General features: G+C 37.0%; 17 non-coding genes across 17 annotated transcripts; all 17 read right to left on the bottom strand.

Annotated features, from left to right (window-relative positions):
* Window positions 1-31: 31 nt before the first annotated feature.
* Window positions 32-105, bottom strand: Trnar-ucu (transfer RNA arginine (anticodon UCU)). Its single transcript has one exon. It is a non-coding gene; the product is annotated as a tRNA-Arg (tRNA).
* Window positions 106-541: 436 nt separating this feature from the next.
* Window positions 542-615, bottom strand: Trnar-ucu (transfer RNA arginine (anticodon UCU)). The gene has a single exon. It is a non-coding gene; the product is annotated as a tRNA-Arg (tRNA).
* Window positions 616-1,552: 937 nt separating this feature from the next.
* Window positions 1,553-1,626, bottom strand: Trnar-ucu (transfer RNA arginine (anticodon UCU)). The gene has a single exon. It is a non-coding gene; the product is annotated as a tRNA-Arg (tRNA).
* Window positions 1,627-3,073: 1,447 nt separating this feature from the next.
* Window positions 3,074-3,147, bottom strand: Trnar-ucu (transfer RNA arginine (anticodon UCU)). Its single transcript has one exon. It is a non-coding gene; the product is annotated as a tRNA-Arg (tRNA).
* A 436-nt stretch (window positions 3,148-3,583) lies between these two features.
* Trnar-ucu (transfer RNA arginine (anticodon UCU)) lies at window positions 3,584-3,657 on the bottom strand. The gene has a single exon. It is a non-coding gene; the product is annotated as a tRNA-Arg (tRNA).
* Window positions 3,658-4,090: 433 nt separating this feature from the next.
* Window positions 4,091-4,164, bottom strand: Trnar-ucu (transfer RNA arginine (anticodon UCU)). The gene has a single exon. It is a non-coding gene; the product is annotated as a tRNA-Arg (tRNA).
* A 937-nt stretch (window positions 4,165-5,101) lies between these two features.
* Window positions 5,102-5,175, bottom strand: Trnar-ucu (transfer RNA arginine (anticodon UCU)). The gene has a single exon. It is a non-coding gene; the product is annotated as a tRNA-Arg (tRNA).
* A 1,442-nt stretch (window positions 5,176-6,617) lies between these two features.
* Trnar-ucu (transfer RNA arginine (anticodon UCU)) lies at window positions 6,618-6,691 on the bottom strand. Its single transcript has one exon. It is a non-coding gene; the product is annotated as a tRNA-Arg (tRNA).
* A 431-nt stretch (window positions 6,692-7,122) lies between these two features.
* Trnar-ucu (transfer RNA arginine (anticodon UCU)) lies at window positions 7,123-7,196 on the bottom strand. Its single transcript has one exon. It is a non-coding gene; the product is annotated as a tRNA-Arg (tRNA).
* Window positions 7,197-7,627: 431 nt separating this feature from the next.
* Window positions 7,628-7,701, bottom strand: Trnar-ucu (transfer RNA arginine (anticodon UCU)). The gene has a single exon. It is a non-coding gene; the product is annotated as a tRNA-Arg (tRNA).
* A 432-nt stretch (window positions 7,702-8,133) lies between these two features.
* On the bottom strand, window positions 8,134-8,207 carry Trnar-ucu (transfer RNA arginine (anticodon UCU)). Its single transcript has one exon. It is a non-coding gene; the product is annotated as a tRNA-Arg (tRNA).
* Window positions 8,208-9,144: 937 nt separating this feature from the next.
* Trnar-ucu (transfer RNA arginine (anticodon UCU)) lies at window positions 9,145-9,218 on the bottom strand. Its single transcript has one exon. It is a non-coding gene; the product is annotated as a tRNA-Arg (tRNA).
* Window positions 9,219-9,650: 432 nt separating this feature from the next.
* Window positions 9,651-9,724, bottom strand: Trnar-ucu (transfer RNA arginine (anticodon UCU)). Its single transcript has one exon. It is a non-coding gene; the product is annotated as a tRNA-Arg (tRNA).
* Window positions 9,725-10,662: 938 nt separating this feature from the next.
* On the bottom strand, window positions 10,663-10,736 carry Trnar-ucu (transfer RNA arginine (anticodon UCU)). Its single transcript has one exon. It is a non-coding gene; the product is annotated as a tRNA-Arg (tRNA).
* Window positions 10,737-12,188: 1,452 nt separating this feature from the next.
* On the bottom strand, window positions 12,189-12,262 carry Trnar-ucu (transfer RNA arginine (anticodon UCU)). Its single transcript has one exon. It is a non-coding gene; the product is annotated as a tRNA-Arg (tRNA).
* Window positions 12,263-12,694: 432 nt separating this feature from the next.
* Window positions 12,695-12,768, bottom strand: Trnar-ucu (transfer RNA arginine (anticodon UCU)). The gene has a single exon. It is a non-coding gene; the product is annotated as a tRNA-Arg (tRNA).
* Window positions 12,769-13,200: 432 nt separating this feature from the next.
* Window positions 13,201-13,274, bottom strand: Trnar-ucu (transfer RNA arginine (anticodon UCU)). The gene has a single exon. It is a non-coding gene; the product is annotated as a tRNA-Arg (tRNA).
* Between the last annotated feature and the right edge of the window lie 255 nt (window positions 13,275-13,529).

Genomic DNA, 13,529 nt, shown 5'->3' on the forward strand with positions numbered 1-13,529 from the left:
TAAATAGCATTGGTAAGAAACTAGCAAAAATCACCGCTGATGGGCGTCGAACCCACAACCTTTGAATTAGAAGTCCAACGCGCTAGTCCATTGCGCCACAGCGGCACGGCTATATAGATATGATAGGCATTGCAGCGATTTAACCCAACAAAATGTTTGCGCATCTAGTAATCATTCGTTAACAGGATGGATATGTTAAAAGTCGAGTGCAGCAAGCCAAAACAATATGTAGAGTAAAAATCTAAATGCTTTGTCAATAATAGATTGATGACCTATTTGGCTTTGCTTTTTCTTTGATCAAGTGTTCTTGTGCAGAGAGAGTGGTTAGTAGAAAGTAATTGCTGCAAATAAAAAAAACTTCTAGTGAATCAGCATATGGAATGCCTTAAATGACTACGGAATATCCATTAAATTCTATTTTGTTTGGCGTTATTAATCTTGGCGTCCCATTAAATGAACTTGGTTTTGATTAAACACATTGAATTCGGTTTGTTTGCGCAGCACCTTTGTTAAATAGCATTGGTAAGAAACTAGCAAAAATCACCGCTGATGGGCGTCGAACCCACAACCTTTGAATTAGAAGTCCAACGCGCTAGTCCATTGCGCCACAGCGGCACGGCTATATTAATATGATAGGCATTGCAGCGATTTAACCCAAGAAAATGGTTACACATCTAGTTATCATTCGGTAACATGATGAATATGTTAACAGTCGAGTGCAGTAAGCCAAAACAATATGTAGAGTAAATATCTAAATACTTTGTCAATATTAAATTGATGACACATTTTGTTTTGCTTTTTCTTTGATCAAGTGTTCTTGTGCAGAGAGAGTGGTTAGTAAAAGGTAATTGCTGCAAAAAAATATTTTAGTGAATCAGCATATCAAATGCCTTACATGACTACGGATGTTCCAATAATTTCTATTATGTTCTGCGTTATTACTCTTGGCTTCCCATTGTATGAATTTGGTTTGGATTTAACGCATTGAACACGTTTGTTTGCTAAGCATCTCTGTGCAATAGCAAGGGTAAAAATCTAGCATAAATCACCGCTGATGGAAGTCGAACCCACAACCTTTGAATTAAAAGTCCAACGCGCTAGTCCATTGCGCCACAGCGGCACAGTTACTGATATTTAATAGGCATTGGAGCAATTTAACCCAACAAAATGTTTGCACATCTAGTAATCATTCGTTAACATGATGGATATGCTAACAGTCGAGTGCAGCAAGCCAAAGCAATATGTAGAGTAAAAATCTAAATGCTTTGTCAATAATAGATTGATGACCTATTTGGCTTTGCTTTTTCTTTGATCAAGTGTTCTTGTGCAGAGAGAGTGGTTAGTAGAAAGTAATTGCTGCAAAAAAATCTTTTAGTGAATCAGCATATGGAATGCCTTAAATGACTACGGAAATTCCATTAAATTCTATTTTGTTCGGCGTTATTTATCTTGGCGTCCCATTAAATGAACTTGGTTTTGATTAAACACATTGAATTCGGTTTGTTTGCGGAGCACCTTTGTTAAATAGCATTGGTAAGAAACTAGCAAAAATCACCGCTGATGGGAGTCGAACCCACAAACTTTGAATTAGAAGTCCAACGCGCTAGTCCATTGCACCACAGCGGCACGGCTATATAAATATGATAGGCATTGCAGCGATTTAACCCAAGAAAATGGTTACACATCTAGTAACCATTCGGTAACATGATGGATATGTTAACAGTCGAGTGCAGTAAGCCAAAACAATATGTTGAGTAAAAGTCTAAATGCTTTTTCAATATTTAATTGATGACCTATTTGGCTTTGCTTTTTCTTTGATCAAGTGTTCTTGTGCAGAGAGAGTGGCTAGTAGAAAGTAATTGCTGCAAAAAAATCTTTTAGTGAATCAGCATATCGATTGCCTTACATGACTACGGAAGTTCCATTAATTTCTATTATGTTCTGCGTTATTACTCTTGGCTTCCCATTAAATGAAATTGGTTTGGATTTAACGCATTGAACACGTTTGTTTGCTAAGCATCTCTGTGTAATAGCAAGGGTAAAAATCTAGCATAAATCACCGCTGATGGGAGTCGAACCCACAACCTTTGAATTAAAAGTCCAACGCGCTAGTCCATTGCGCCACAGCGGCACGGTTACTGATATTCTATAGGCATTGGAGCAATTTAACCCAACAAAATGTTTGCACATCTAGTAATCATTCGTTAACAGGATGGATATGTTAACAGTCGAGTGCAGCAAGCCAAAACAATATGTAGAGTAAAAATCTAAATGTTTTGTCAATAATAGATTGATGACCTATTTGGGTTTGCTTTTTCTTTGATCAAGTGTTCTTGTGCAGAGAGATTGGTTAGTAGAAAGTAATTGCTGCAAAAAAATCTTTTTGTGAATCAGCATATGGAATGCCTTAAATGACTACGGAAATTCCATTAAATTCTATTTTGTTCGGCGTTATTAATCTTGGCGTCCCATTAAATGAACTTGGTTTTGATTAAACACATTGAATTCGGTTTGTTTGCGGAGCACCTTTGTTAAATAGCATTGGTAAGAAACTAGCAAAAATCACCGCTGATGTGCGTTGAACCCACAACCTTTGAATTAGAAGTCCAACGCGCTAGTCCATTGCGTCACAGCGGCACGGCTATATAGATATGATAGGCATTGCAGCGATTTAACCCAACAAAATGTTTGCGCATCTAGTAATCATTCGTTAACAGGATGGATATGTTAAAAGTCGAGTGCAGCAAGCCAAAACAATATGTAGAGTAAAAATCTAAATGCTTTGTCAATAATAGATTGATGACCTATTTGGCTTTGCTTTTTCTTTGATCAAGTGTTCTTGTGCAGAGAGAGTGGTTAGTAGAAAGTAATTGCTGCAAATAAAAAAAACTTCTAGTGAATCAGCATATGGAATGCCTTAAATGACTACGGAAATTCCATTAAAATCTACTTTGTTCTGCGTTATTAATCTTGGCGTCCCATTAAATGAATTTGGTTTTAATTAAACACATTGAATACGGTTTGTTTGCGCAGCACCTTTGTTAAATAGCATTGGTAAGAAACTAGCAAAAATCACCGCTGATAGGAGTCGAACCCACAACCTTTGAATTAGAAGTCCAACGCGCTAGTCCATTGCGCCACAGCGGCACGGTAATTGATATTCGATAGGCATTGGAGCAATTTAACCCAAGAAAATGTTTGCACATCTAGTAATCATTCGTTAACATGATGAATATGTTAACAGTCGGGTGCAGTAAGCCAAAACAATATGTAGAGTAAATATCTAAATACTTTGTCAATATTAAATTGATGACCTATTTTGTTTTGCTTTTTCTTTGATCAAGTGCCCTTGCGCAGAGAGAGTAGCTACTAGAAAGTAATTACTGCAAATGAAAAAAACTTCTAGTGAATCAGCATATGGAATGCCTTAAATGACTACGGAAATTCCATTAAATTCTACTTTGTTCTGCGTTATTAATCTTGGCGTCCCAGTAAATGGACTTGGTTTTGATTAAACACATTGAATACGGTTTGTTTGCGCAGCACCTTTGTTAAATAGCATTGGTAAGAAATTAGCAAAAATCACCGCTGATGGGAGTCGAACCCACAACCTTTGAATTAGAAGTCCAACGCGCTAGTCCATTGCGCCAGAGCGGCACGGTTATTGATATTTCATAGGCATTGGAGAAATTTAACCAAGAAAATGTTTGCACATCTAGTAATCATTCGTTAACATGATGAATATGTTAACAGTCGAGTGCAGTAAGCCAAAACAATATGTAGAGTAAAAATCTAAATGCTTTGTCAATAATAGAGATTGATGACCTATTTGGCTTTCCTTTTTCTTTGATCAAGTGTTCTTGTGCAGAGAGAGTGGATAGTAGAAAGTAATTGCTGCAAAAAAATCTTTTAGTGAATCAGCATATGGAATGCCTTAAATGACTACGGAATATCCATTAAATTCTATTTTGTTCGGCGTTATTAATCTTGGCGTCCCATTAAATGAACTTGGTTTTGATTAAACACATTGAATTCGGTTTGTTTGCGCAGCACCTTTGTTAAATAGCATTGGTAAGAAACTAGCAAAAATCACCGCTGATGGGCGTCGAACCCACAACCTTTGAATTAGAAGTCCAACGCGCTAGTCCATTGCGCCACAGCGGCACGGCTATATTAATATGATAGGCATTGCAGCGATTTAACCCAAGAAAATGGTTACACATCTAGTAACCATTCGGTAACATGATGGATATGTTAACAGTCGAGTGCAGTAAGCCAAAACAATATGTTGAGTAAAAGTCTAAATGCTTTGTCAATATTTAATTGATGACCTATTTGGCTTTGCTTTTTCTTTGATCAAGTGTTCTTGTGCAGAGAGAGTTGCTAGTAGAAAGTAATGGCTGCAAAGAAATCTTTTAGTGAATCAGCATATCGATTGCCTCACATGACTACGGATTTTCCATTAATTTCTATTATGTTCTGCGTTATTACTCTTGGCTTCCCATTAAATGAAATTGGTTTGGATTTAACGCATTGAACACGTTTGTTTGCTAAGCATCTCTGTGCAATAGCAAGGGTAAAAATCCAGCATAAATCACCGCTGATGGGAGTCGAACCCACACCCTTTGAATTAGAAGTCCAACGAGCTAGTCCATTGCGCCCCAGCGGCACGGTTACTGATATTTGATAGGCATTGGAGCAATTTAACCCAAAAAAATGTTTGCACATCTAGTAATCATTCGTTAACAGGATGGATATGTTAACAGTCGAGTGCAGCAAGCCAAAACAATATGTAAAGTAAAAATCTAAATGCTTTGTCAATAATAGATTGATGACCTATTTGGCTTTGCTTTTTCTTTGATCAAGTGTTCTTGTGCAGAGAGAGTGGTTAGTAGAAAGTAATTACTGCAAAAAATTCTTTTAGTGAATCAGCATATGGAATGCCTTAAATGACTACGGAAATTCCATTAAATTCTATTTTGTTCGGCGTTATTTATCTTGGCGTCCCATTAAATGAACTTGGTTTTGATTAAACACATTGAATTCGGTTTGTTTGCGCAGCACCTTTGTTAAATGGCATTGGTAAGAAACTAGCAAAAATCACCGCTGATGGGAGTCGAACCCACAACCTTTGAATTAGAAGTCCAACGCGCTAGTCCATTGCCCCACAGCGGCATGGCTATATAAATATGATAGGCATTGTAGCGATTTAACCCAAGAAAATGGTTACACATCTAGTAATCATTCGGTAACATGATGGATATGTTAACAGTCGAGTGCACAAAGCCAAAACAACATGTTGAGTAAAAGTCTAAATGCTTTGTCAATATTTAATTGATGACCTATTTGGCTTTGCTTTTTCTTTGATCAAGTGTTCTTGTGCAGAGAGATTGGTTAGTAGAAAGTAATTGCTGCAAAAAAATCTTTTAGTGAATCAGCATATGGAATGCCTTAAGTGACTACGGAAATTCCATTAAATTCTATTTTGTTCGGCGTTATTAATCTTGGCATCCCATTAAATGAACTTGGTTTCGATTAAACACATTGAATTCGGTTTGTTTGCGCAGCACCTTTGTTAAATAGCATTGGTAAGAAACTAGCAAAAATCACCGCTGATGGGAGTCGAACCCACAACATTTGAATTAGAAGTCCAACGCGCTAGTCCATATCGCCACAGCGGCACGGCTATATAAACATGATAGGCATTGCAGCGATTTAACCCAAGAAAATGGTTACATATCTAGTAATCATTCGGTAACATGATGGATATGTAAACAGTCGAGTGCAGTAAGCCAAAACAACATGTTGAGTAAAAGTCTAAATGCTCTGTCAATATTTAATTGATGACCTATCTAGCTTTCCTTTTTCTTTGATCAAGTGTTCTTGTGCAGAGAGATTGGTTAGTAGAAAGTAATTGCTGCAAAAAAATCTTTTAGTGAATCAGCATATGGAATGCCTTAAATGACCAGGGAAATTCCATTAAATTCTACTTTGTTCGGCGTTATTAATCTTGGCGTCCCATTAAATGAACTTGGTTTTGATTAAACACATTGAATTCGGTTTGTTTGCGCAGCACCTTTGTTAAATAGCATTGGTAAGAAACTAGCAAAAATCACCGCTGATTGGAGTCGAACCCACAAACTTTGAATTAGAAGTCCAACGCGCTAGTCCATTTCGCCACAGCTTCACGGTTACTGATATTTGATAGGCATTGGAGCAATTTAACCCAAAAAAATGTTTGCACATCTAGTAATCATTCGTTAACAGGATGGATATGTTAACAGTCGGGTGCAGCAAGCCAAAATAATATGTAAAGTAAAAATCTAAATGCTTTGTCAATAATAGATTGATGACCTATTTGGCTTTGCTTTTTCTTTGATCAAGTGTTCTTGTGCAGAGAGAGTGGTTAGTAGAAAGTAATTACTGCAAAAAAATTTTTAGTGAATCAGCATATGGAATGCCTTAAATGACTACGGAAATTCCATTAAATTCTATTATGTTCTGCGTTATTACTCTTGGCTTTCCATTGTATGAATTTGGTTTGGATTTAACGCATTGAACACGTTTGTTTGCTAAGCATCTCTGTGCAATAGCAAGGGTAAAAATCTAGCATAAATCACCGCTGATGGAAGTCGAACCCACAACCTTTGAATTAGAAGTCCAACGCGCTAGTCCATTGCGCCACAGCGGCACGGTTACTGATATTTAATAGGCATTGGAGCAATTTAACCCAACAAAATGTTTGCACATCTAGTAATCATTCGTTAACATGATGGATATGCTAACAGTCGAGTGCAGCAAGCCAAAGCAATATGTAGAGTAAAAATCTAAATGCTTTGTCAATAATAGATTGATGACCTATTTGGCTTTGCTTTTTCTTTGATCAAGTGTTCTTGTGCAGAGAGAGTGGTTAGTAGAAAGTAATTGCTGCAAAAAATCTTTTAGTGAATCAGCATATGGAATGCCTTAAATGACTACGGAATTTCCATTAAATTCTATTTTGTTCGGCGTTATTAATCTTGGCATCCCATTAAATGAACTTGGTTTTGATTAAACACATTGAATTCGGTTTGTTTGCGCAGCACCTTTGTTAAATAGCATTGGTAAGAAACTAGCAAAAATCACCGCTGATGGGAGTCGAACCCACAACATTTGAATTAGAAGTCCAATGCGCTAGTCCATTGCACCACAGCGGCACTGCTATATAAACATGATAGGCATTGCAGCGATTTAACCTAAGAAAATGGTTACACATCTAGTAACCATTCGGTAACATGATGGATATGTTAACAGTCGAGTGCAGTAAGCCAAAACAATATGTTGAATAAAAGTCTAAATGCTTTGTCAATATTTAATTGATGACCTATTTGGCTTCGCTTTTTCTTTGATCAAGTGTTCTTGTGCAGAGAGAGTTGCTAGTAGAAAGTAATTGCTGCAAAGAAATCTTTTAGTGAATCAGCGTATCGATTGCCTTACATGACTACGGATTTTCCATTAATTTCTATTATGTTCTGCGTTATTACTCTTGGCTTCCCATTAAATGAAATTGGTTTGGATTTAACGCATTGAACACGTTTGTTTGCTAAGCATCTCTGTGCAATAGCAAGGGTAAAAATCCAGCATAAATCACCGCTGATGGGAGTCGCACCCACAACCTTTGAATTAGAAGTCCAACGCGCTATTCCATTGCGCCACAGCGGCACGGTTACTGATATTTGATAGGCATTGGAGCAATTTAACCCAAAAAAATGTTTGCACATCTAGTAATCATTCGTTAACAGGATGGATATGTTAACAGTCGGGTGCAGCAAGCCAAAATAATATGTAAAGTAAAAATCTAAATGCTTTGTCAATAATAGATTGATGACCTATTTGGCTTTGCTTTTTCTTTGATCAAGTGTTCTTGTGCAGAGAGAGTGGTTAGTAGAAAGTATTTACTGCAAAAAAATCTTTTAGTGAATCAGCATATGGAATGCCTTAAATGACTACGGAAATTCCATTAAATTCTATTTTGTTCGGCGTTATTTATCTTGGCGTCCCATTAAATGAACTTGGTTTTGATTAAACACATTGAATTCGGTTTGTTTGCGCAGCACCTTTGTTAAATAGCATTGGTAAGAAACTAGCAAAAATCACCGCTGATGGGAGTCGAACCCACAACCTTTGAATTAGAAGTCCAACGCGCTAGTCCATTGCCCCACAGCGGCACGGCTATATAAATATGATAGGCATTGCAGCGATTTAACCCAAGAAAATGGTTACACATCTATTAATCATTTGGTAACATGATGGATATGTTAACAGTCGAGTGCAGTAAGCCAAAACAACATGTTGAGTAAAAGTCTAAATGCTTTGTCAATATTTAATTGATGACCTGTTTGGCTTTGCTTTTTCTTTGATCAAGTGTTCTTGTGCAGAGAGAGTGGTTAGTAGAAAGTAATTGCTGCAAAAAAATCTTTTAGTGAATCAGCATATGAAATGCCTTAAATGACTACGGAAATTCCATTAAATTCTATTTTGTTCGGCGTTATTAATCTTGGCGTCCCATTAAATGAACTTGGTTTTGATTAAACACATTGAATTCGGTTTGTTTGCGCAGCACCTTTGCTAAATAGCATTGGTAAGAAATTAGCAAAAATCACCGCTGATGGGAGTCGAACCCACAACCTTTGAATTAGAAGTCCAACCCGCTAGTCCATTGCGCCGCAGCTCCACGGCTATATAAATATGACAGGCATTGGAGCGATTCAACCCAAGAAAATGGTTACACATCTAGCAATCATTCGGTAACATGATGGATATGTTAACAGTCGAGTGCAGTAAGCCAAAACAACATGTTGAGTAAAAGTCTAAATGCTTTGTCAATATTTAATTGATGACCTATTTGGCTTTGCTTTTTCTTTGATCAAGTGTTCTTGTGCAGAGAGAGTTGCTAGTAGAAAGTAATTGCTGCAAAGAAATCTTTTAGTGAATCAGCGTATCGATTGCCTTACATGACTACGGATTTTCCATTAATTTCTATTATGTTCTGCGTTATTACTCTTGGCTTCCCATTAAATGAAATTGGTTTGGATTTAACGCATTGAACACGTTTGTTTGCTAAGCATCTCTGTGCAATAGCAAGGGTAAAAATCCAGCATAAATCACCGCTGATGGGAGTCGCACCCACAACCTTTGAATTAGAAGTCCAACGCGCTATTCCATTGCGCCACAGCGGCACGGTTACTGATATTTGATAGGCATTGGAGCAATTTAACCCAAAAAAATGTTTGCACATCTAGTAATCATTCGTTAACAGGATGGATATGTTAACAGTCGGGTGCAGCAAGCCAAAATAATATGTAAAGTAAAAATCTAAATGCTTTGTCAATAATAGATTGATGACCTATTTGGCTTTGGTTTTTCTTTGATCAAGTGTTCTTGTGCAGAGAGAGTGGTTAGTAGAAAGTATTTACTGCAAAAAAATCTTTTAGTGAATCAGCATATGGAATGCCTTAAATGACTACGGAAATTCCATTAAATTCTATTTTGTTCGGCGTTATTTATCTTGGCGTCCCATTAAATGAACTTGGTTTTGATTAAACACATTGAATTCGGTTTGTTTGCGCAGCACCTTTGTTAAATAGCATTGGTAAGAAACTAGCAAAAATCACCGCTGATGGGAGTCGAACCCACAACCTTTGAATTAGAAGTCCAACGCGCTAGTCCATTGCCCCACAGCGGCACGGCTGTATAAATATGATAGGCATTGCAGCGATTTAACCCAAGAAAATGGTTACACATCTATTAATTATTTGGTAACATGATGGATATGTTAACAGTCGAGTGCAGTAAGCCAAAACAACATGTTGAGTAAAAGTCTAAATGCTTTGTCAATATTTAATTGATGACCTGTTTGGCTTTGCTTTTTCTTTGATCAAGTGTTCTTGTGCAGAGAGAGTGGTTAGTAGAAAGTAATTGCTGCAAAAAAATCTTTTAGTGAATCAGCATATGAAATGCCTTAAATGACTACGGAAATTCCATTAAATTCTATTTTGTTCGGCGTTATTAATCTTGGCGTCCCATTAAATGAACTTGGTTTTGATTAAACACATTGAATTCGGTTTGTTTGCGCAGCACCTTTGCTAAATAGCATTGGTAAGAAATTAGCAAAAATCACCGCTGATGGGAGTCGAACCCACAACCTTTGAATTAGAAGTCCAACCCGCTAGTCCATTGCGCCGCAGCTGCACGGCTATATAAATATGACAGGCATTGGAGCGATTCAACCCAAGAAAATGGTTACATATCTAGCAATCATTCGGTAACATGATGGATAGGTTAACAGTCGAGTGCAGTAAGCCAAAACAACATGTTGAGTAAAAGTCTAAATGCTTTGTCAATATTTAATTGATGACCTATTTGGCTTTGCTTTTTCTTTTATCAAGTGTTCTTGTGCAGAGAGAGTGGTTAGTAGAAAGTAATTGCTGCAAAAAAATCTTTTAGTGAATCAGCATATGGAATGCTTTAAATGACTACGGAAATTCCATTAATTTCTACTTTGTTCGGCGTTATTAATCTTGGAGTCCCATTAAATGAACTTGGTTTTGATTAAACGCATTGAATTCGGTTTGTTTGCGCAGCACCTTTGTTAAATAACATTGGTAAGAAACTAGCAAAAATCACCGCTGATGGGAGTCGAACCCACAACCTTTGAATTAGAAGTCCAACGCGCTAGTCCATTGCGCCACAGCGGCACAGTTATTGATATTTGATAGGCATTGGAGCAATTTAACCCAAGAAAATGTTTGCACATCTAGTAATCATTCGTTAACATGATGAATATGTTAACAGTCGAATGCAGTAAGCCAAAACAATATGTAGAGTAAATATCTAAATACTTTGTCAATATTAAATTGATGACCTATTTTGTTTTGCTTCTTCTTTGATCAAGTGCCCTTGCGCAGAGAGAGTAGCTACTAGAAAGTAATTACTGCAAATAAAAAAAACTTCTAGTGAATCAGCATATGAAATGCCTTATATGACTACGGAAATTCCATTAAAATCTACTTTGTTCTGCGTTATTAATCTTGGCGTCCCATTAAATGAATTTGGTTTTGATTAAACACATTGAATACGGTTTGTTTGCGCAGCACCTTTGTTAAATAGCATTGGTAAGAAACTAGCAAAAATCACCGCTGATGGGAGTCGAACCCACAACCTTTGAATTAGAAGTCCAACGCGCTAGTCCATTGCCCCACAGCTGCGCGGCTATATAAATATGATAGGCATTGCAGCGATTTAACCCAAGAAAATGGTTACACATCTAGTAGTCACTCAATAACATGATGGATATGTTAACAGTCGAGTGCAGTAAGCCAAAACAACTTGTTGAGTAAAAGTCTAAATGCTTTGTCAATATTTAATTGATGACCTATTTGGCTTTGCTTTTTCTTTGATCAAGTGTTCTTGTGCAGAGAGAGTGGTTAGTAGAAAGTAATTGCTGCAAAACAATCTCTTAGTGAATCAGCATATGAAATGCCTTAAATGACTACGGAAATTCCATTAAATTCTACTTTGTTCGGCGTTATTAATCTTGGCGTCCCATTAAATGAACTTGGTTTTGATTAAACGCATTGAATTCGGTTTGTTTGCGCAGCACCTTTGTTAAATAGCATTGGTAAGAAACTAGCAAAAATCACCGCTGATGGGAGTCGAACACACAACCTTTGAAATAGAAGTCCAACGCGCTAGTCCATTGTGCCACAGCGGCACGGTTATTGACATTTGATAGGCATTGGAGCAATTTAACCCAAGAAAATGTTTGCACATCTAGTAATCATTTGTTAACATGATGAATATGTTAACAGTCGAGTGCAGTAAGCCAAAACAATATGTAGAGTAAATATCTAAATACTTTGTCAATATTAAATTGATGACCTACTTTGTTTTGCTTTTTCTTTGATCAAGTGCCCTTGTGCAGAGAGAGTAGCTGCTAGAAAGTAATTACTGCAAATGAAAAAAACTTCTAGTGAATCAGCATATGGAATGCCTTAAGTGACTACGGAAATTCCATTAAATTCTACTTTGTTCTGCGTTATTAATCTTGGCGTCCCATTAAATGAACTTGGTTTTGATTAAACGCATTTAATTCGGTTTGTTTGCGCAGCACCTTTGTTAAATAGCATTGGTAAGAAACTAGCAAAAATCACCGCTGATGGGAGTCGAACCCACAACCTTTGAATTAGAAGTCCAACGCGCTAGTCCATTGCGCCACAACGGCACGGCTACATAAATATGATAGGCATTGCGGCAATTAAAACAAAAGAAAATGTTTGCACATCTAGTAATCATTCGTTAACAGGATGGATATGTTAACAGTCGAGTGCAGCAAGCCAAAACAATATGTACAGTAAAAATCTAAATACTTTGTCAATAATAGATTGATGACCTATTTGTCTTTGCTTTTTCTTTGATCAAGTGTTCTTGTGCAGAGAGAGTGGTTAGTAGAACGTAATTGCTGCAAAAAAATCTTTTAGTGAATCAGCATATCGATTGCCTTACATGACTACGGATGTGCCATTAATTTCTATTATGTTCTGCGTTATTACTCTTGGCTTCCCATTAAATGAAATTGGTTTGGATTTAACGCATTGAACACGTTTGTTTGCTAAGCATCTCTGTGCAATAGCAAGGGTAAAAATCTAGCATAAATCACCGCTGATGGGAGTCGAACCCACAACCTTTGAATTAGAAGTCCAACGCGCTAGTCCATTGCGCCACAGCGGCACGGTTACTGATATTTGATAGGCATTGGAGCAATTTAACCCAACAAAATGTTTGCACATCTAGTAATCATTCGTTAACAGGATGGATATGTTAAAAGTCGAGTGCAGCAAGCCAAAACAATATGTAGAGTAAAAATCTAAATGCTTTGTCAATAATAGATTGATGACCTATTTGGCTTTGCCTTTTCTTTGATCAAGTGTTCTTGTGCAGAGAGAGTGGTTAGTAGAAAGTAATTACTGCAAAAAAATCTTTTAGTGAATCAGCATATGGAATCCCTTAAATGACTACGGAAATTCCATTAAATTCTATTTTGTTCGGCGTTATTAATCTTGGCGTCCCATTAAATGAACTTGGTTTTGATTAAACACATTGAATTCGGTTTGTTTGCGCAGCACCTTTGTTAAATAGCATTGGTAAGAAACTAGCAAAAATCACCGCTGATGGGAGTCGAAGCCACAACCTTTGAATTAGAAGTCCAACGCGCTAGTCCATTGCGCCACAGCGGCACGGTTATTGACATTTGATAGGCATTGGAGCAATTTAACCCAAGAAAATGTTTGCACATCTAGTAATCATTCGTTAGCATGATGAATATGTTTACAGTCGAGTGCAGTAAGCCAAAACAATATGTAGAGTAAATATCTAAATACTTTGTCAATATTAAATTGATGACCTATTTTGTTTTGCTTTTTCTTTGATCAAGTGCCCTTGCGCAGAGAGAGTAGCTACTAGAAAGTAATTACTGCAAATGAAAAAAACTT

The sequence above is a fragment of the Hydractinia symbiolongicarpus genome, chromosome 14 (genome assembly GCF_029227915.1).
Source record: "Hydractinia symbiolongicarpus strain clone_291-10 chromosome 14, HSymV2.1, whole genome shotgun sequence".
In the NCBI taxonomy this organism is placed as follows: domain Eukaryota; kingdom Metazoa; phylum Cnidaria; class Hydrozoa; order Anthoathecata; family Hydractiniidae; genus Hydractinia; species Hydractinia symbiolongicarpus.